The sequence below is a fragment of the Hibiscus syriacus genome, unplaced genomic scaffold, assembly GCF_006381635.1.
Source record: "Hibiscus syriacus cultivar Baekdansim isolate YM2019G1 unplaced genomic scaffold, ASM638163v2 tig00016212_pilon, whole genome shotgun sequence".
In the NCBI taxonomy this organism is placed as follows: Eukaryota; Viridiplantae; Streptophyta; class Magnoliopsida; order Malvales; family Malvaceae; genus Hibiscus; species Hibiscus syriacus.
The window spans coordinates 1-23,987 of NW_024062384.1; positions in this window are offsets into that span (position 1 = coordinate 1).

The window sequence follows — 23,987 nt, forward strand, 5'->3', positions numbered from 1 at the left end:
GATAAGCCACCGGTCCGACATGCTTTATGATCTCATAAGGTCCAATGAATCTTGGACTTAGTTTCCCTTTGCGCCCAAAATGTAAATTTTTTTTCCAAGGTGAAAATTTAAGAAAAACTTTATCGCTTTCTTGAAATTCAATCTCTTTTCATTTCAAGTCTGCATAAGACTTCTGACGATCAACTGCAATCTTGAGATTATCCTCACTTTATTCTCAACCTCTTTCAATAGCTCAGGACCAACAAGTTTTGATCTTTTAACTCAAACCAATTTAATGGTGTTTGGCATTTTCTCCCATATAAAGCTTCATACGGAGCCATCTTGATGCTCGTTTGATAGTTGTTGTTGTAGGCAAATTATGCTAAAGGCAAACTTTTCCCATGATCCCTTGAACTAAATCACACATGCCCTCAACATATCCTCCAATTCCTATATAGTCCGCTCAGACTGACCATCCGTATGTGGATGAAATATCGTATTGAAATTCAATCAAGTACCCAAAGCTTTATGCAAAGATTCTAAAATCTTCAAGTAAACCTTGGATCCCTGTCATATATGATTGATACTAGCACTCCATGTAGCCAAACTATCTCCTTGATATACAACTTTGCATATTTATCCAAGGTGTAGTCCATTCGCACCAGAATGAAATGCTGATTTAGTTAATCGGTCAATTATCACCCAAATAGAATCCTTCTTATTTGATGTCAAAGGTAGCCTTGTAACAAAATCCATAGTAACTCTCTCCCACTTCTATTATGGAATAGAAATTGGTTGTAACAATCCCGAAGGCACCTGATGTTCAGCTTTCACTCGCTGACACGTCAGACATGTAGCAACAAACTCATAAATGGCTCTTTTCATACCCGACCACCAAAATTGAATCTTAACATCATGATACATTTTTCTCTCACCTGAATGTATAGTCAGTGGACTAATGTGCCTCAGAAAGAATATCTTTCTTCAACTCATCATCATGTGGAATATAGATTCTTCCTTGATAATACAGACATCCATCTGACTTAACTTCAAAGTCTTTAGTCTCACCTTTTTCCACTAATGAAATCTTTTCCAAGCTGCCATCTTTCCTTTGTAGCTTTATTATCCGATCTACAAGCATCGGTTTTATTTTTAATTCAGCCAATATTGCGGCATTTTCTTTCAACAATAGCTGCACATCCATAGCTCGTAAAGTAGCAAAAGTTTTCTGACTAAGTGCATATGCTACAACATTTGCTTTACATGGATGATAATAAATGATCAAATTATAGTCCTTTAAAAGTTCTATCCATCTTCTTTGTCTCAAATTGAGCTCTTTTTGAGTCAACAAATATTTCAAACTCTTATGATCTGTGTAATGTGGCATCTCTCACCATAAATAATGACGCCAAATCTTTAGAGCAAAACGACTGCTGCTAACTCAAGATCATGAGTAGGATAATTTTTTTCATGTGTCTTTAATTGTCGAGAAGCATAGGCTACCACCTTTCCTTATTTTATAAGTACACAACCCAAACCATTATGAGATGCATCACTATATACACCACATATTCTTTTCTCGATTCCGGTTGTACCAACACTGATGCTTCTGTTAAAATCTTCTTTAGAGCTTCAAAACTCTCTTGACATTTCTCAGTCCAAGCAAATGAAACATCCTTTCACAAAATCTTGGTCAAAGAAACAATCATCGAAAAGTTTTTCACAAACCTTCGATAATAACCAGTAAGTCTCAAAAAACTTCGGACCTCTGTAACATTATTTGGAGGTTTCCACTCCAATATTGCTTGAACTTTATTTGGATCAACTCTTATGCCTTCTACCGAGACAACATGACCAAGAAAAGAAACTTCTGATAGCCAAAACTCACACTTTGACAATTTGGCATATAACTTTTTATCCTTAAGTATTTCGAGCACAGTATGAAGATGAGCATCATGTTCTATCTTTGTCTTCAGTATACCAGAATATCAATAAATACCACCACAAATTGATCTAAATAAGTTGAAATACACTATTCATCAAATCCATGAATGTTGCTGGAGCATTTGTCAACCCAAACGGCATTACTACGAACTCGAAGTGTCCATACCGTGTTCTGAAAGTTGTATTTGAAACATCTTCCTCTTTAATCTTTAACTGGTGATATCCCGATCTAAGATCAATCTTAGAGAAAATAGTTGCTCCCTTAAGTTGATCAAACAAGTCATCAATCCTTGAAAGAGGATACTTGTGCTTTATAGTAACCTTGTTCAACTGTCGATAATCTATGCACAAACGTATTGATCCATCTTTCTTTTTCACGAACAACACCGGTGCACCCCAAGGTGAAATACTTGGTCTTATAAATTCTCGATCTAATAGCTCTTGCAATTGAGCCTTTAATTCTCTTAACTCTGTTGGAGCCATTTGATAAGGAGCCATAGAAATAGGTGTTATACCTGGGAATACATCAATCCCAAACTCCACTCTCTATCTGGAGGTAATCCAGGTAACACATCCGGAAACACCTCTGGATACTCTCGTACAGTTGGAATACCATTCAACTTAACTTCAGCAGTTCTGGTATCCAATATATTTTCTAAAATTGCTTGACACCCTTGTGATAACAATTTCTTACCAGTAAAGGCTAAACACATTGGATAAGGGATTCACCCTTTCTCCAACAAATATTATCTTTGAACCCATTGTATCTTTTAAAAACAATCTCTTCAAATGACAATCTACCCAACCATAGTAGGAAGATAGCCAATCCATACCAAATATTATCCCGAATTCCTCAAAAGGCAATTCTAATAGGTTTATAGGAAATTCTACCCCCTGTATCTTTATCGGACATTTATTACAAATCCGACTAATCTTTGCGCTATGGCCCAATGGATTGATTTCCACAATATCACTAGAAATAGGTTCTAAAAAGATTCGCCTATCTCTGATCAATTTTTTGCTAATATACGAGATTGTAGAACCGGGATCAATCAATACGAAAACAAGTTCATCAAAGAGATAAAAGGTCTGCCAACCACAGTTATCTTACAGTTAGCTGATTGGTCTTATGTTCATCATGAGGACAGAATTAAAGATGTCATTGTAAAGGTGGACAAATTTGTATTTCCATTTGATTTCCTCATATTAGACTGCGATGCCGATGAAAATGCACCCTTCATTATTGGCCAACCCTTTTTGGCCACTGTACGAATCTTAATAGATTACGAGAAGGAAGAAATCACAATGCAGGTAAGAGATCAAAGTTTCACAATCAACGTCTTCAACTCCATGAAATATGTTGACGATTCATAAGAATGCCAATGCATTAGAGACATGGAGTCAATGGACGAAGTAGAAAATCTTGGCCAAGATGAATTTTTACAAATCAATAAATATAACACTTTGTGTCAAGACTTGATTTCTTTGACGCCTGAACACAAAATAGTGGCCCAAGCGAAAAATTATTAGAAAAGGATTTGATAAATTGTGCCTCGATAACATTTTTTCAAATAAAACAATTGACGAATTCCCTGACAATGACACCAAAGCAGACTATGAAGGTAAATCAGATGAGCAATGTAGTTTCCTTCATGCCAGACCAGTATGAAATTCTAACCCATAGATTTCAATGAAGTTAGTCCCCTAAAATCATCATTACAACATGAACCCATATTGGAACTTAAAACTTTGCCATCACATTTGAAATACGATTATTTAGGTAGTAATGAGACTTTACCGGTGATAATTTCTGCCACTCTAACCTTTGAACAAGAGAACATTTGTTAAATTTTTTGTCGCAGCACAAAAAAGCTCTCACGTGAACCATGGCATACTTCAAGGGAATCATCTCTACCATATGCATGCAGAAGATCAACTTAGAATACAATAATAGAAATTTGGTGAAACAACAAAGAAGAATCAACCCGATCATGGAGAATGTAGTAATGAAGGAAATCATAAAATGGCTGGATGCTGGAGTAATTTATCCAATATTCGATAGCTCATGGGTTAGTCCGGTGCAGTGTGTGGCAAAAAAAGGTCTTGTGACCACGTTCAATAATGAAAATGATAACCATGTATGAACTACATGAAGCTATATAAAGCCACAAAGAAAGACCACTTTTCCCTTCCTTTTATTGATCAAATGCTTGATAGGTTAGCAGGAAAAGCATTTTACTGCTTCTTTGATGGATATTCGAGATACACTCAGATAGCTATAACACTAGAGGATCAAGAGAATACTACTTTCACATGCTCATATGGTACCTATGCATTTAGACAAATATCGTTTGAACTATGTAACGCTCCAGCAACCTTTCATAGATGTATGATGGCCATTTTTCAGAATGGTGGAAGATTGCATGGAAATATTTATGGACGACTTCTCAGTCTCGGGCGATAACTTCAACTAATGCCTCAGTAACTTATCTAAAGTGCTGAAGCGATGTGAATAAGCCAACCTAGTGCTAAATTAGGAGAAAAACCATTTTATGGTAACCGAAGGAATAGTGTTGGGACACAAGATTTCTTGTCAAGGCATTGAAGTAGATGGAGCCAAGGTAGAAGTAATTGACAATCTACCTCTACCGACCAATGTAAAAGGCATGCACAGTTTCCTTGGACATGCAAGATTTTATAGGCGGTTCATAAAGGATTTTTCTTAAATCTCAAAACCATTATGTCTTTTTCTTCAACAAAATCAATCGTTTGTGTTCAATGATGATTGTTTAAATGCTTTTATAGATTTAAAGAGAAAACTCTCATCGACACCAATCGTTGTTCCACCAGACTGGAACGCACCTTTCCAGCTTATCTGTGATGCCAATGACTATGCAGTTGGGGCAGTGCTAGGACAACGAAAAAGTAAACTTCTTACAGTAGTATTTACATTCAATAAGTTTAGACCATATCTCTTAGGAACTAAAGTTAGCGTGTATACTGATCACTCTGCCATTAAATATTTCATCAACAAAAAAGATGCAAAGCCTAGGCTCATCAGATGGATATTATTACTACAAGAGTTCGATTTAGAGGTGAAGGATAGAAAGGGTACTGAAAACCAAGTAGCAAATCACTTGTCTAGTCTTAAAAACAAAATCATTTCTCATGACATGAAGGACATCTAGGAGGATTTACTTGATGAGAAAAAAAAATTTCACGACTGTGTCGTGGTGCTGACATAGTCAACTTTCTAATTAGTGGTATTATACCTCCATATTTATCTAGCCAAGGCCGAAAAAAATTTAGACATGATGTGTGACACTATTAATAGGATGAACCATTCTTATTCAAGCAATGTGGCGACCAAATAATTAGGAGATGTGTCCCAGAAGAAGAACACAAAGAAATTCTACTTCATTGCCACTCATCACCGTACTAAGGACATTTCAGTGGAATGAGGACAACAACAAAGGTTCTTCAATCCAGTTTCTATTAGCCCACCTTATTCAAAGATGCACACGAATTCTATAAGTCATGTGATAGATGTCAGCGCACAGGGGACATATTGAAGAGACATGAGATGCCATGGAAAAACATTTGGAGGTTGAACTTTTCGACGTATGGGGGATAGATTTTTTGGGACCCTTTCCCGCATCTTTTAGTGACCTATACATTCTCTTGGTAGTGAACTATGTGTCCAAGTGGGTAGAAGCCATCGAAACACCTAAGAATGACTAAGACCATGCTGAAACTCTTGCACAAGAACATATTCACGCATTTTGGAACACCGCGAGCTATTATCAGTGATGAAGGCACATACTTTGACAACAAATTAATTACCAAGGCGTTGAAAATATACGGAGTGTGACATCGAATAGCCATCACATATCACCCCCAGACCAATGGGCATGGAGAAGTCTCAAATAGGGAAATTAAACAGATCCTCGAGAAAGTGGTCAACCCAAACCGAAAGGACTGATCGCCAAGGCTCGATGAAGCACTATAGGCCTATCGCACAGCATTCAAGACACCGTTAGAAATGTCCCCATTCAAACTAGTCTACGACAATGAGTGCTATTTGCCTGTGGAAATTGAACATAAAGTATATTAGGCCATCAAGAAATTGAACATGGATGCTCAGCTTGATAGAGAAAGAAGACTTCTGGAACTGAACGAAATGGATGAGTTCAGAGTTGACGCTTACGAAAATGCCCACCTATATAAAGAAAAAATGAAACGATGGCATGATAGAAAAATTTTGCCAAAATAATTTTATTCTAGACAACAAGTGTTGCTCTACAATTCACGACTCAAATTGTTTCCATACAAGCTAAAATCTAGATGGTTAGGACCATTCATCGAACACGAAGTTCATAGTAACGGAGTAATAGAAATCAAGAACCAAGATGATGGATCCATCTTCAATGTGAATGGTCAGAGACTAAAGGAATACAAAGGAGCACCAGTCATGCGCGATAAATCGGCATCAACAACACACGATGCCCAAGAGTTTGCTTTATTTTCATGGACAATTTTGGTTGCCTAGGCAACTGAAATCTGAATTTTGTACATAAATAAATTAAGTTATTTTATGCACGAGTTATTTTTTTATTTTACTTTTTGTTTCTTTTGGCATGCAAGGTACACGTGGAAGTATGGGTAGAACAGTCATGCAAGGGAGGAAGAGAAACCCTAATATAAGAGGTTTTGGCGGTAATTATGAAGAGGGAAAAACATATTTTCCCTATTTTATGTCAAATCAAATATTATGTCATTAATACAAGATCTTTTTCCGCCTCATTTTGATTGTTTTCCCAAATAAAACACCCATTATATTCCCTGAAAACCCAATATACACTCAATCTTCCTCATCTTTCCCATAGTTTCTTTTCCTTCAATTTTTTCCCTTAAATATTTTCTCCTCGTTGCTAACACGAAACTCCCTATACCAGCAAATATCATGGCCAGATCAAAAAATATCCATCCCTAACATAAAGATTTAAGCATTTACAAACTACATAAACCGAAGCATGGTTCAAAAACCTCCAAAAATGGTAAGTCTATTTGAAGGATGGTTTTGTTTTTCCAGTAGAAAGTGATGAGCCATTCGAACCAGAAGTAATAGACGAGGTTAGAAAGCATAAATGGGAGAAATTTAATCGGTATCATAAGGTGGTGGCGCAGGTAATGGGTCGTGAATTTTATGCCCATCTCGGAGACCCATCTCATCATATTATCTATGTGAGAGGGAAACATATTCGGTTCTCCCTATCAGCCCTCAACCGCTATTTTAAGTAGGTAAGGTGCAAGACCAACACAAGAAATTTTTGGCTAAGGCAGATCAAGAAACCTACGAAGGAATCCTCAAAGACCTCTACTTCGGATGGGCCAAATTTGAACGTAACGCACCAACGCGCAAGCGAGTAGATCGGTAAGCCCTCTAGTTGGTGGTAAAGTTGTGGAATCACTTCCTAATGGCAAGCTGATGCCAACCTCACACAACACAACGTTAAGCTAGTGGTAAAGCTGTTGCACTCGATTATTTATGGACGAGCAATCGACGTGGGAGAAATTATCTTCGAGAAAATCCATGACTACATAAATAAAGAAGAACCGAGGTAATCTTCTTTTTCCTAACTTGATAACTACTTTTTCCAAGAAGAAAAAAGTACCCAAGGAACCGTTCGAGTACTTTATCAAGTCAAAGGAAGGAATAACCAAGAAGAAGGTGCCACAACTCATGAGCTTCGATGATAATGCCCATATGATGGCCTGGAAAGAGGTGCCAAATTTGTTGTCATAGCCAGAATTATAACTGTGGTCATATAAATGCGAGAGACACGTGAGAGGATCGAGCTCCTAGAAAGTCACATTGAGATTTTCTTTGGCTATGTCAAGGTGAGGGATGCACAACATAAAGTCTTCTTCAAGGAGTTGCTTCCAATCACCAATGAAGATCTTCCACCCTTTCCTAATGAAATTCTGAAACGCACTGTAGGCAGAAGTACATTCCATGCCTCAGAACAAAATGCTCCACCAGAGTTCCCTTCAGACGCCCCTCCACTTGCCACGCATGTCTCGCCTGTACCTGAAGAAGGTCACGGTGAAACAGATGAATATCTGAGCTCTTCATTCTCTTCCTCAAAAAGCACCCAAGAAATTCCACCTGAATTCTTTGACGATGATGATTTCATTCTAGTCCCCCATCAGCTCATAATCGAGGAAGCAACTGAACAGTCCCCCATTCGTCACACAATGCCAATTCCTGAACCAGACCAAAGCCAGTCTCAAGCAGTACCTACATGGCCCAACCACACTGAAGAACAACAAACACCAGCACGCACCCCAAGCACTAAGCGATACATTAATAGAACATCAAGTCGTGTCCTTTATCCCTCTACCTCACATATTGCATAAGAAGATATGGGATCCGAGAGTCCCCCTCCTCCAAAACGAAGCAGAACACACGCGTCCAATCAAGCTGCCCCACCATAGTAAGTTTATATTTTATTGTTTATTCTGTATTTTCATTTGCATTTAGTTTCATGTAGTTTTACTTTTCATGCATTGAGGATAATGAATCCCTCAATTTTGGGGGAGGTATTGCGTCTCACACTTTATTAATAGCAATTGATGATAATTGGTTGAAAATTTTGGTTGTCATGGTATGAGTGTGATGGGTTTATTGTTTGGAATAAATTAAGGATGCCCGATGATGAAAGCATAATTTTGTTGCCTAGGCCAAAATTATTTTACAAAACTGTCGTAAGGTTAAAACCATCCTTAGCCTTGATTCTTTGTAAACTTGTAAATATGATTGTATGATGCCCCTGTTTAAGGTGCTTAGTAAATTTTTAGGAAAAGAACTCTCTACATGCCACGACATCGAAGAATTGTAAAGGTTAAGTTGAACTTCTTAGTGCTTAAACTTTGCAGAATAAAAGGGACACTCATCTATGTAATGACATAATCGGGAAACCTCACAAAAAATAAAAGGTTTCCTAGGCATATGAGTGAATGAAAGTAGTCACAGAATGACTGTACTTGACTAGCTCAGGGTGGAAGGTATGTTCCCTTTCAATTAAAGTGTGGAAGGGTAGTTGTGATGAGCTGACTCCCCATAAATAAATATATATATATATATATATATATATATATATATATATATATAGAAGTGAAAATTGGGCTTGACAAATAATTTGATGCCTTGGAAAAAGAAAATTAATTACTAGAATTTTCTAATCACGTTAATTAATAGACTAATTACAATCATGCACACACACCAGCAAGAAATCCTGATAATTTTAAAACCACATGATAGTATTAATATTACTTTTCCATTATAATTTTAATTTTTTTCTAACTATTATCCATTGCTTGAGGACAAGCAGTAACTTAAGTTTGGGGGTTTGATAACTCCATAAAAAGACTATAATTCTAGTCTTTTTACTTAAGTTATTTCTTATCTAAACAAAGTGGTAATAGCATATTAGTCGCATTTAGTTTCTTTTAGGTTATAATTGCGTGTGGTTGATAAGTTTTGCCTAGGCAAGATTTATTTGGTTTGACAGATGCTGCTGAGAAGAAAGGGCTTATGTGGATTGTGTGTGTAGGAATTAACTTAGGAGGAATATTTCAGTCGTGACAATGTTTTTTGCAAGGGTCAGTGGAACACATAAGACAAAGAGAGTGATGAGTAGATTTATCTCGTCAAGGCAAGATTTATCTTGCAAGTCTGAAGCGATGTTGACGAAGTGCTTATGTCACCTGCCAGCTGTACGACTGACCTCACATTCAATCAAGCCCCCAAGATTCTGACAACAGCTGGTCACCTTTCCATTTATAGCTTGGACAAGTTAAAGTGGGTATTTAGGGAATATATAACTATGCAAAACCCTAGGAAAATTCTCTCAGTAAATACTTAAGTCATAGTCACTAAAAAGAGGAGGTAAGGAAGCAAGAAGAGCTTTAACTGAAGCTTGGAGTGAGTAACTGCAGTGTTTTTTCACTGTTCTCCAACCCGACCGTCCTTGGTGTCCTCTATAGCCAGGCTATAGCAAAGCGACGGCAGGCATCAAGAGAGGCTAGCTACCAGGGCAGACACGGTGCTGGTCAGAGATGTCACAACAGAGCCCTCTGTTTGGGAGTCGTTCTTCCTTTGTTCTTAACTTCTTTACTTTTCTTTGGGGTTGTATTAAACGATGATACCTTTGGATAACTTTTTGGCAACACCATGAATTGCTTTACTTGGTGTTAGTTTTTGTTTTGTCGAGACAATTATTTTATGTTTTATGAATAACACATTATGATTTTGCTTATGTCTGTTTTTTCATTGTTTAAATATTTTACCTCGACACTATAAGATCTTTGAGAGATTGTCTAAGGTGTTGGTGAAACACGTCTATACATTCTAAAATCTTTGAGAGATTCTCGTTTGACTAGACTTTGATTCTTATAATTGAGAGAATTAAGATATATCTACATGAACAATGGAATGGATTTGGGATGGTGATGTTCTAACCTGCCTACCTTAGAGATAAGTAGAGGGTTTCTATCGACTAAAAGGGATAGATGCTAGAGTAGGATAGATAACAATTATAGTTTACGCTGAGGGGTATTGCTATAACAACTGTCTAACAAACCAAGGGTTGTAGTTAACGCTGAGTAGTATTTCCATAATAATTATCTAATAATACTCAGTAATCCTATCGGGCAACCTAATCATATCATAACAAATCTTTCTAGACATAGAATAATTTTTTGTCATATAAAAAGACTATCCTGAGTTCTCTATGAAAAGTCCAAATATGTGAGGTTGCTTTGAATGATATTTGAATCAACGCTTGTCTTTGCCTTGCTTATTTTAATTCGTTAGTTTTGCATATTTACTTTGCCTCAACCAAAATTTTCTACAACCATAATTTATAATAGTTTCTTGATTTAACATTTGCATAATTTATTGATAATTGTTTTTCTATTTTGACAATAATCCAGGAACTAGCTCGTGACAACTAGTTCTAGTTGTGGTGAAACTTCAAAATCCCTATCAATCCCTGAGGAGACGATAATTCACTTACCCTTTATTATTTGATTCGACTGTGTATACTTTCACTGAATTGCTTACCTAAGCATATACATTAACAAGCGATCAATTGTACTCCGCAAGCAACGGTAGAGGAACTCCTTTACTGATGTCGAAAGTTACACTGGTTTGATTATTTCGACCTGAAATAGTGAGTCAAAGAGTGAGATTTTTGAATCTTAGAAATATAATACTACCAATTGATGCTACAAGACATGAAGATAAATGGAAAGCCATAAAATTTCCTTATTTACTCAGACTTATACAGGTTTTCAGAATGAGCTTTAGTTCTACTGATTTCTTCGAGTAATAGGTATGAAGATTTCACTTCAGAGGAAGTATTCAGAGAACCATGTTCAGGAGATCAAAAATAGTGTGTCTAGTGTGTTCCAACCAAAACCAGTGAAAAGATATAAATCTTTTTAAAATAATAACAGTTTAAAAAATGTTTTCAAAACCATAGTGGAACCCTACAACCGACCACCGTTATGCACTTCCGTAGAACTGCATCCATAAGGCCGTAAGTACACAACAAAGGGAGTCACCTTAAAGGAATACCTTGGGGCCCGAGAACCTTCCCAAGAATGTTACTCGAGGCCTCAGAGCCTACCCAAGGGAGTCCATAAGGATTTACCAGCTAGATCAGAGCTGAACCTCCATACTCCAAAATCCTTCCCATACAGAATCCATTAGAAATTAGTTTTAATAGTAAACCATGATATCTGGATCGTGATCCAATGAAATGCAGTAACCAGTGAAAATAGAAAACCATATTTCATAAACCAGTAAATTCCATGATTCCATAAATCAGGAACAATCATATTTTTCAGTGAAAATCGTAATCATGGAACACATACCATGTAGCCATGGTTCATAAGCCAATAAATCAATAATTTTAGTGAAATGTATTTCAAAACATATAAGATAATCATGTAGTATATGGGAACACACTAGAGAATTCAATTATTTTTCAATGGCACTTAATAGTTATCAGGAATGAAAAACATGAAACTTACGCAATTTGATCGGATTCCAAGAATGAGGTCATATTAAAAGGGATTGATTACTAATGGATCTATAAGACATTTAAATTTGATACTTTAGGACCCCTTTATGGTTCAGGTGTATTAGGAAGGTGATCAGGAATCTTTATATCAGAATAATTCTAGATTCAGATTTATAGAGAGTGATTCCATTACTCACAGAATCATGGGCATTCAATATTATGCATTGAATTATCAGGATTTTAAGTCCAATTGAACCAATGATCCCAACACTGCAATACTTGTCAATCATTTAGACTTTGGTACTTCATTATTATTCACTTTGCATTACTGGTTTCACCAGCTGATCTGATCAATATCAAAATCATCCTTTATCAGTTCTTGAGGAAACTCTACTTATTCTGATGGTATTAGCTTAATTTATGAATTGTAACAGTCTTCAAGATGACCAACATACTTGAGTCCTACTCCCTAACCTTTATAGGCAATACAATACTCAAGTTTTCTCGGTGTTTCCAAAACTTATCCTACAACAATCACTTATCCAAAAACAATCACTTATTTCTAGGTCATTTAGTAGTTAAATCTATCTCGGTCACTTCGGAGTTGCCAGAGTAATTCGGACATTTCCTAAATTTGAATGCATACAATACTTCCTTTCAGTTGAAGTCATTTTGGTATTCGAGGTTGATTTAATCGTTTCTAAGCTTGAGGGTATTTAGTTATTTTACGTGTATAGACTTTCTTTGGGTTATTTTAAACTTCAAGGCATTCCAATATAGATCCAAAATTTAAATCCATGATTCCAAGGTTCAAGTGGATCAAGATATGAGTTCTCAGATCGTCTCCATTATCATAGTAATCCATTGTGCTTAACACTTAATCATATCATCAATATTTCATTCAAAACTACTAGTGGCATACTTTTGATAAATTAGGATTGAATGAATTCTATAGTTCCTTTAGCGCTCATGGTATTTTATTCCTTTGATCATTGGAGGTTATTACAGTTATTATGAAGCTCGAGGACATTTCAGTAATTCCTTTCAATTCACTCCTATGCAGTTTTCTGATAATTGATCCAATATGTTCTTTCGGAGTTATTTTTCACCTTCCATTTCATATCCACATAATTCCTGGAATTTAACCTTTAACTAGATTAATTGTAGTTTACGAGTCATGAGATTGTTTGATGGATTAAATCATTGAACATAGATTTGTTTTCGAACAGTCTACTAATTTCTCTTTTTTTGAGCTGTCTAAGTCTTATATAATGTTCTGTCTTTATTCTAATTTCCTTCTGAGTCCGATAATAGTTAAATACATCTAATGGACCAATCATTTCATCCATGCATTTACCATCTATCAATGAGTTTCGAAAAGCATACAAAAGGTAGTAGTGTATTACATCAGTTTTTGTGCCATCGATCGACCATTTAAACTCCATTCAATCACTCTCGAACTTTAGTTCAATGCCCAAAAATTTCTTGGATACATAGCAACCAAATTTACATCAGAACTGAACTTAATCAAAAAATAAAATTTTGTTCTGAAGATAAATCATTGAAAAATAACTTACCGAGTGCGAATTTGTCAAAAAGGACTTAAGATATGGACTCAGGACATCAAAATCATAAAATATGGGATTTTTTAAAAAAAATTGACTTTTTGGGTCAAAGTCAACGGTTAACAATCAAAGTCAACGGGTTAACTCGGACGAGTTGACTCAAATGGGTTTACTCGATTGGTTCAAAGAGACTTTGTTCGACTGGGTTGACTGATTTGGGCTGGTCTAAACGGGCTGGACCGATTCTAGAATATTTCCAGGGCATGAGAGGAAGCATCAACACAACATAACAAGATAAAATCAACTCAAACATCAACCATAAACCTTATGAAATAAAAGAAAAAGCTCGAAACCCTTACCCACAGTAGTATCGGCAAGGGGGAGATTTTCGGACAAGGAGATTTTCACATAAAACCGAATGATGAAGGATAGTTTCGACGGGGGCTTTGATTCATGGCGGAGGGAGCCATTTTTTTGACAAGATAAAGTTTGAGCTTTTGTCGTCGGCCGATGGGGAGTTGAATGGGGGTAGCAATGGTCCAAACGGTGGCCATATGGTGAGGGTTTGGGGTGGCCGACGAGGCTTCGATTTGGGAGGGAATTTTAGGGATCTGGGTTATAAAATTGGTGATTTTTCGGTTTCACTGATCAGGGGGTAAGTTTAATTTTCACTAGTATAAAAAATGGTAAAATTTGAGTTGAAGGCCCTGAACTCTCTACATATTTCAAAACCAAGCTACAACATGCAAAAAAAATCAATTTGGTCCCCAACTTTTTCCCATGTTACTACGTTAACTCAATTCTTAAGATTATTAAATTTTCCCCCAAATTGTGGTGTGCCATTGATTCAAGATTAATGTGGGTTGACCTGAGTTGGATTGTAATTTTTTTTCTTTTTCGGCAACACAAAAAAATTGGAATTTTATCATGATGGATTAATTTCTTAAAAATATTTAAAATTCTACATAAGTTAGTGGTTATGTACAAATATTATATTTTCTATATGAAAAATATTAATGATTTTTAAACATACCAAATAATTTCAAAAATCTTAAAAGATTACATTTGCTTTTAAAAAAATAAGAAAAATGTTAAATTGAAAAACTAATATGCTAAAACAAAGAATCAAATAAAACTAAATTGAATTTTCTGAAACAGTTCAAAATTTTCAAAGCAAGTCACCCAACCGACTCATTCTTAGCCTTATCAAGGAAAAACATGACCAAATAGAATTCTCGTAAAAAACCTCCCTAAACTTAAATAGAGGAAAAAAGTACATTTTATGTAGTAAAACAGGAACAAAATAAAACAAAAAATCCCCAAAGAACTCGACCAACACCTACAAACCTCTTAACCAAAAACCAATAGAGTTGCAAAACAAAACCATTGCATAACCTCTCCTGTCTAATATGCTAGGATGCAATAGTAGGCAGTCAATCCAAAGAACATAAATTTCATCACAAAAAACTAGTACCCACCAAAGGAAAAAATAATCAAGACCAATACAAATAACAACATCAAAACAATTACCAGCAAACAACTGAACAGGAAACAACCAAAACACAAGTTGCAGAATATGTGAGGACAAAAGTAAGTCCCAAAAACTTGCCACTAAGCTTTAAACAACACCCTTCTTTGCATCCCATTGATCGCATCTATGAGGACAATCCATTATCTCTTTGATTAATATAACTAAAATTAATCATTCAAATTTTACACCTTAGTCCATCATTTCCACGGGCGAAGAAGTGGAGCGTCCATCCAATTCAATACCTAATTTTTTTTTTGAATTGACAATACCTAATTTTTTTACGTTACGATCGTCAGATATTTCTAAATAATCATTATTGTTTTAAATTGGTACTCGAGTTTTAATTTTGTTTTAGTTATATATTAAAGGTAATTATATTGTATACATTTTATTTTCTTTATCTTTTTTACGAAGTTAAATATTAAAAACATGTTCGAATTAGATGTGTAACACATTTAAAACCCTTGGATCAAACTGTATAAAAGTGATAACCAAGCTAATGGAAAACTTTAATATTAAGAGTTAAAAGAGAAACTATCAATAAAGTTTATATGTTTGTTTCTTCTTTTTTATGCGTCACATTCAAATTGCTTATAAAGTATCCATAGACAAATGTTTTGAATTTGGAAAACACATTTCAAATTTTGTACAATCAAGATGTTTTTTTACAGTTAACATGCAAGATAATGAATAGACTTATAATATTACATGGTTTATAGGTTGTTGATACCTTACAAATTCACTAAAAAAACTATGAAATTTGTGAAAGATTTAGAATTAATGGTTGGTTTTGAGGATTTTGGATGCAATTAAACCAATGACTAATTTCTCAAAATCACATGTTGTTATCTGTGTCACGCCCCTAGAGATTCGGTCCGAAACATGTGCGCCTGAGATTGGGATAGAGGTTCTCGAGAAGGTGTTGGCACGACTAATCCATTAGACTTGGCCCAAAACGTGGAAAATGCAAAAGGACCCGAGCATGTTAACATTGATCGTACAAGAAAGGAAAGTAGTACCTCATCAGATTGTGTCCACATAGGCAGCACATATATGGTAAAAGATAATAAATTAGAAGAGATTGTGGGGGAATCTTACCATATCAAGTGTGATCAGCCATCTAAGGAAAAAATCAGACTAATTGATGTGATGAGATGGTGGTTTAGGTGCATTCCCTTAAATAGGGGATTTGATTATATGGTGATTGATAGAGTTTCCATAGATACAAAGATTTGTAATTAATAGGGCTCATCTTAGCCATTGATTTAGATTGATCTTAGTCATCCATTGTAAGGGGATTAAACTATAAATAGAGGCCTTCCCCACCTCATTTGTACTCACTCACTTCACTTTTCATTTCATTTGGTATAATAAAAAGAGCATTCACCCAACTCTCTCTCTTTTTTATGTGAGCTATCTCATTCCCAAGTTCTTTTATGCTTCCGTATTGTACTAAGCCTTCTAGCTTTGTGTTTTTAGGTTGACTTTGGTGCAAAATACCCAAGTGTGGTTTCGTAGCACCTAAGGTCGCATGTTGCCAAGTTTAAAGCTCTAAGGGCATAACAAGTAGTATCAAACCAAATTTGTTGCGGTAAATGACAAGTTTTTAAGTCGGCTTTAGGAGAGATGACATCACAAAACCAAGATTAGGTCTCAGTTTCTATTGTGGGAGTCGAGACTGGTGTTGCTGTTGAGAAGAAGTAAAGAAAGTCTAGGGATACTCTTTCATCCATGGAGAAAATGGTCACCATGTTGGAGGAATTGGAATGCCATGCCCAAAGGAAGGTGCAAGAGTTTCTCGATGAGTTCAGTGACAATATAGTTCATGAATATGAGTCGATTAGGGCTGAGGTGGAGGCTCTAAGGCAAGATCTGAGTGAAGTCAAGAGAACCATGGAGGATAAGTCTCAACGCATCCTAATGTTGGAGGCTGTCGATGAGGGACTTGGTGTTGAGAATCAAGGAGTTATCAATGACATGGCCGAGAAAGTTGATGAGCATACCATGGGTCTCGAGAGCATGTTCTTGGCCATGAAAGTGGAAATGATGCAAGAGATGAAGGAGCTCCAGAGTGTGGTATTGGTTTACAAGGTTATCGTAATGAATGGGGCGCTAGGTGAAGAACCAACGGTAAAACCCGAGATCGCTATTCTAAAGCCAAAAGTATTAAGGGAATCCTCTCGGCACATGAATTTGAGAACTTTATTTGGAGTATGGAGTAATACTTTTAGGGCATGGGTGTCGAGGATGAAGCAACTAAGGTAAATACGACTTCCAATTACTTAACTAATGTTGCTATGTTATGGTGGCAATGTAGATGCTTGGAGGAGAATAACCAATAGATCCCAATGAAGAATTGGGAGGAGTTCAAAGAATAGTTCTACCCCAAGAATGTCGAACTTGAGGCGTAGAAAAAGTTACAAGAACTGAAGCATGATGGTTCCATCCAGGAGTATGTGAAATGATTCATAGAACTCAAACTACAAATATCAACTATAGGTGAAGATGAGAGATTTTACTCCTTCATGGTCGGACTACAACGATGGGTCGAGATGGAGATCCAATGAAGGGATGTCCATGACCTTTCTAAAGTGCTAACCCTGGTCGAGACCATAGCATATTTTGAGATTATGAAGAGTGAGCTAAAGTCTAGATACAAGGGCAATGGTAAGGGAGATTGAGAGAAGTAATCCAAAAATGAATCTGAGGAGCATCAAAAGGTCAAAGAAATGCCAACAACTAGAAGATCCAAACGATTCCGTATGAAAGATAGATTCAGATCATCTGGCGACAGAGGCAGAGACCAAGAGAGAAACGTAGAGCATCTCACGTGCTACCTTTGTAGGGACAAGCATATGGCAAGGGAATACCCAAAGAGGGAAAAGTTAACTGTAATCTTGAGTCAGGAGGATAAGTCAGAGGTAGCCACACTTGGCACAATTAGAAGCATCAAGGCAGCCAAGCCGAAAGGATAAGTGGAGCAACCTAGGTATCACCAAGGTGAGGGGTCACATGGTTGCAGGGATCAAGCAAAGCATCCAAGGAGATGGACAAGCCTACAGGTGATGAGTCTATGATGCTTGGCACGATGGTCCTAAGTTTTATCAAGGCAAATGAGAGATAGAAGCAAAAAGGGTTGATGTATGTAGGCATCAACGTTGCGGGGCAAATGAAGGGTGCTCTAGTAGACACTGGGGCAACTGATCTATTTATGTCCAAGAGTCCTACCGATAATCTTGGTCTCCAAGTGGAGAAGACAAAAGGAATGATCAAGGATGTCAACTCAGATGGAGTACCAATTGCTGGAGAGGCACAAAATATTGAACTACAGATTGGGGAATTGAAAGACAAGGTGGACTTCAAGGTAGTCTCATTAGATGATTTTGATTTTGTGATTAGTCTAACTTTTCTTGACCATGTTAAAGTTTTCATTTTCCTTTATCCTAATGCTTTCACCATCCTTGATCCTAAACAAAAATGCATTGTGCCTTGAAATAATATAAAGGAAAATGGATCAAAGTATTTACAGCCATCCAGTTTGTTGAAGATGTTCCAAGAGAGGAGAACATCCAAGAAAGGACGATGGGACTCGAGCTCTTGAAGTACATGGAGACACCACCAATGGGTGAAGTGTTAGAAGCACCAGACTTCAAGGTGGAAGAGCCGATGTAACAAGGGGTAACGAACTTCAAGGGAGAAGTGTCGATGCATGGAGCATCAGACTCCAAGAAGAAATTATGTTTGATGTATTTTTGGGTGAATACAATCGAAATGGAGAAGGGACATCTCGAAAACAACTCTTGTGTTATTAAGTGTAATTTACCATCATCAGTGAGTATAGGTTGAGGAGAACCTAACCATAAAATGGGACTAGTCATAGGTGGGAATAGACCGGGGGAGTCATCTATGCCTTTACCAAAAGAACAAGGCAGTTCGTTATGAGGCAAGTGTAGACGGGTAGGAAAGGGTTCCTACAATTGAGGTGTACGTAATGAGACAAAAGAGTACAAGGTTACATGGCGGAAAAATCCAAGGCAAGTAGTCCATATGGGGGGATTGCAATAAGCCAAGGCATCGAGAAGGAATAAAGATAGGCAAGTCCAAGTACATTCCAATGGTACGATGAGGGCGTCGCTATATTCCGTGGGGGAGAATGTCACGCCCCTAGATATTAGGCCTGAGACATGTGTACTTGAGATCGGGACAGAGGTTCTCAAGAAGGTGTTGGGCGTAACTAATCCATCAGACATGGCCCAAAACATGAAAGTTCAAAAGGGCCCAAGCCTGTTCACATTTACCGCACAAATAATAAAAGTTACACCTCGTCATATTGTGTCCACATCAACAACATAGATATGGAAAAATACAACAAATCAGAAGAGATTGTGGGGGAATCTTACCATATTAAGTGTGATCAGCCATCCAAGGAAATAATCAAACTAATTAATGTGATGAGATGGTGGTTTGGGTGTATTCCCTTAAATAGGGGATTTGATTATATGGTGATTGATAGAGTTTCCTTAGATACAAAGATTTTTAATTAATAGGGCTCATCTTAGCCATTGATTTAGATTGATCTTAGTCATCCATTGTAAGGGAATTCAACTATAAATAAAGGTATTCCCTACATCTTTTGTACTCACTCACTTCACTTTTCATTTCATTTGGTGTAATACAAAGAGCATTCACCAACTCTCTCTTGTTTGTGTGAGTTATCTCCTTCCTATGTTCTTTTATGCTTTCGTGTTGTACTAAGCCTTTTATCTTAGTGTTTTTTAGGCTAACTTAGGTACAAAACGCCCAAGAGTGGTTCTGAAGCATCTAAGGCCGCACATTCCCGAGTTTATGGCTCTAAGGAGATGACATATGTGATATGATACAACAAAGTATAAAAACCTTTATGAAATCTTAGATTTCCAACAAAAACTTTTCTTTGCTTCAAAACAAAATGGCTAAAATACAAATAATATTACACATTAAAATTAAAAAATCCAAAATGAAAAAGGAATTTTATAGTTGAGGCCATTGCATTTTTTCTCCATTTTTAATAAAAGATTCAAACTCTAGAAAATGGGAGGTGAAAGAGAATCCCACATTGGAAAAAATGACAAGTCTAGTTTATTTATGTTTCTAGTTTCCCCAAGAATACTTTGCCAAGCTTGGTAATGCAAGCTTGTGACCCATGTGGGGGTTTTGAGATGCTAGGACACAATTTCAACTCATTGAGTTAAGTTTAATGTTTGTTGACTTAGGCTTGCCCATTTCAAGCATATAGTTGAGTTATGGATTTGAGGAAAGCTTGGGCTTCATTTGGTCGACCTGTAATCTTTTTTCCTTTTTCGACAATGTAGAAAACCTAAAATTTTATCTTGATGCCTCAATGGCTTGAAAATAATTTAAAATTTTACATAAGCTAGAGTTACGTATGGATATTATATTTTGGGTAGACTACTTGAATGACCACCCAACTATGGGGTTGGAGTCAATATGACCATCATTTTCAAAATTGAGTTAATAGACCACTTAACTATTTAATTGTTTCCAATATAGCCACCTGTCATTAACATTTAATGGAATCGCTTACGTGACAATTAAAAAAATTGGTATAATTATATATTTGATCCTCAATACTTGTACATTCAATCAATTTGGTTCTAATTTTAGTTTTATTTAATAAATTAATCATCCAATCAAATGGTGACACGTCTCACCTCCTGACTGGATAGAAAATAAATTGGAGACAACTTGTGTTTCGAGAGGTTTAAACTTGGGTCACTTAACTGGAAGAAGAACCCTTAAGCCACAAGCCCATATTCTTTATTTAGTTAAGTTTTGCAACAAATTTTATTTATCTTATAATATTGTTAATGATAGAAAAGCAAATAAATAAAATCATTTAAATGAGGATTCAAACCTTGACAAATTATAAAATATAAGAACAATTAAATCCATATAAAAATATTGAATTTAGTTTAAAATATAAAAATAATAAAGTTATTTTAAATTTTAAATATTGTATTAAATATTATTTATAATACATATAATCTATTTAATTATAAAAATATTATATATGTTTAACTGATTTAGGTGCTCTTATATTTTATAATTGGTCTAGTTCGATTCTTCGTTTGAATGATTTCATTTGTTGGTTTTATATTATTAATAATATTATAAGATAAATAGAGTTTGTTGCAATACTAAAACAAATAAAGCATTTGGCCCAATGGTTGACACGTGTCACCTCCAGATTGAATGGTTAATTTATTAGATAAACTTAATATTAGGACCAAATTGATTAAATGTACAAATATTCAGGTTCAAATATATAATTATACCAATTTCGTTAATTGCCACGTAAGTAGTTTCGTTAATTACCATGTAAGCAGTTTCGTTAAATGTTAACGGCAGGTTGCTATATTCGAATCAATTAAATAGTTAAGTGGTCATATTGACTCAATTTTGAAAATGGTGGCTATATTAACACCAACCCCATAGTTGGGTGGTCATTTAAGTAGTTTACCCTTATATTTTTAATTTACTCAAAAAATATTTATGAATCTTTTAATCATACAAAATAATTTAAAAACATCTTAAAACATGACATTTGTTTTAAAAAATTAAGAAAAAAAAGGTTACATTGAAAAACTAATTAGTTAAAACAAAGAATGAAACAAAACTAGATTGAATTGAATTTTCTTGAACTGCTCAAAATTTTCAAAATAAGTCACTGAACCCACCTAATCTAAACCTTAACAAGAAAAAGCATGACTGCTTAAAGACTCTAGGTTGTAAAACTAAGCTAATTTTTTTTGTGTTATGATCTTTAAATGTTTCTAAATAATCATTATTGTTTTAAATTGGTACTCGAGTTTTAGTTTTTTTAGTTATATTTTCAAGGTAAACTATGTCAATAGTCACTTTGTTTCGGTCTGACCAACTTTGGTTACCGATTTAAGTCTCTCGACCATTTTCTTTAACTCATTAATAGAAGTATTACTTGTCAATTTAAAAATAATAAATAAATCTTCATAAGTCATGGGAATAGTTTTTTTAAAAAAAAATCTCAAAAACTTCACGACCCCATGTGTCTCCTCCTCCTCCTCCTCCTCCTCCTCCTCCTCCTCCTCCTCCTCCTCCTCCTCCTCCTCCTCCTCCTCCTCCTCCTCCTCCTCCTCCTCCTCCTCCTCCTCCTCCTCCTCCTCCTCCTCCTCCAATTGTTTATAAGTCGGGCTTAAAAAATAATAGGAGAAAACATGGAGCAATGAAGGCTGCTTGTGGGGACTACAATGAGGACGGTGTTGTGTTGATAAACCATGATTCAACAATTACAACCACGAAAAAATTGACAAATCATTTATCTTAACGTTAGATACATATCGAGCTCGATATTAAATTATACAATTAGTATAACCCTAAATTCAATGAACACTATATTATCGAGAAAAGAAAATATATGCTTGCAACTGTGAGCTTTTAGCAACTCTTGACAATCTCCATAAAACCATCTAAGCAACTTTGAGCTTTTGTGACTGTGAATCGGATATGATGATATGACGAATGCTTTTAATGTCGCCATTTAATATTCGAATTTGATACTCAAAGAACCAATTTAACATTGACTTTGAATCTTGGCCAATATGTTAGTGATTTCATGAACGTTGAGTTTTTGGGCTTAATCCAAGGCAGCACTTAAGTTCAAAATATAGAATGGTGGAGTTTTAGCTCTTCTTTCGATCAAATTCATGGCGAAGTCAACGTTTACTTTAATAAACCCAACAGTGAATACAACTAATCCACCACCGCCTTCATTGGCTCCTCCAGGTGCGAATTCCATTTCCATTGCTCAAGGAAAGACCAGTAAATCATCTTCTTGTCATAACCAACTCTGTAAACAAGGTTTAGGGGTCGATCGTTGGAGTCGAAACTACGAAAGCTTTCTTTTTAGCCTTATTTGCGGTAGCTCTAATCTGGCTTTTATATCGGAGATCATCAAATCGCCAAAGGAATTCTCTTATAAAGAGCTTAAAGATGCTTCAATAGCAATAGAACCGTTGCTGGCTTTCTTATGACCAAACGAATATATATTCCGTATTACGTACGCGACATATATTATTGGATCAGACACCATGATAATGGAAGATTTTGCAGAAACTATTATGCATGCTGGTATAATTCCTCTCTTACTTGAGCTTCTAAGAGAGAGGTTGACTTGGGGTGAAAATGATGACGTCAAGAAATTAACATTTTTGTTTGCAGCAGAGATTCAATGTTTTTAGAGATGGAGCAGAAAGGCGGGGAAGTCTTCATATTCGTGGATAACATACCGTCGAAACTTTATTGGAAAGGATTATGGCAGGTGTTGGAAGACATGATAAGTCCATAACGCTTTCATCGCAAACAATCGAAGTAGAGGTGGGAGAAGATTTGGCTTTGCAACGGTTGGCAGCAAAACAGAAGCTTCAAGGGTGATTGAAATATTAAATGGTCTTTTTTTGTACGGTAACAGAATCACATTGGCTTTTGCTAAATTCAACAATGGATCAACATCAGGGAATGGTCAAGTAAGGTCGGTTAGGAATCGTTTGGATAAGGAGGTGAGGCAACCATGGTCGAGTAATACCCCGATTCATAGGGTGTCATAAACGAAAAAGGCATGGGAAGGTAGAGAGGTTAGAAATCAAATAGATATGGAAAGAAAAAAGATTAATAGACGTGTAGAAGATGAAGAATTGTGGAAGGCAAAGAGATACCTAGTGGGAGTAATGAATTCTGTCTGTAGTGTTAGAAGTATCGAGTTGAGATTACAAGACTGGGTAAGGGGAAATCAAAATCCAGATCATGGAAGTTTCTCCTTGGTCGGAGTCATTAACATAGGTT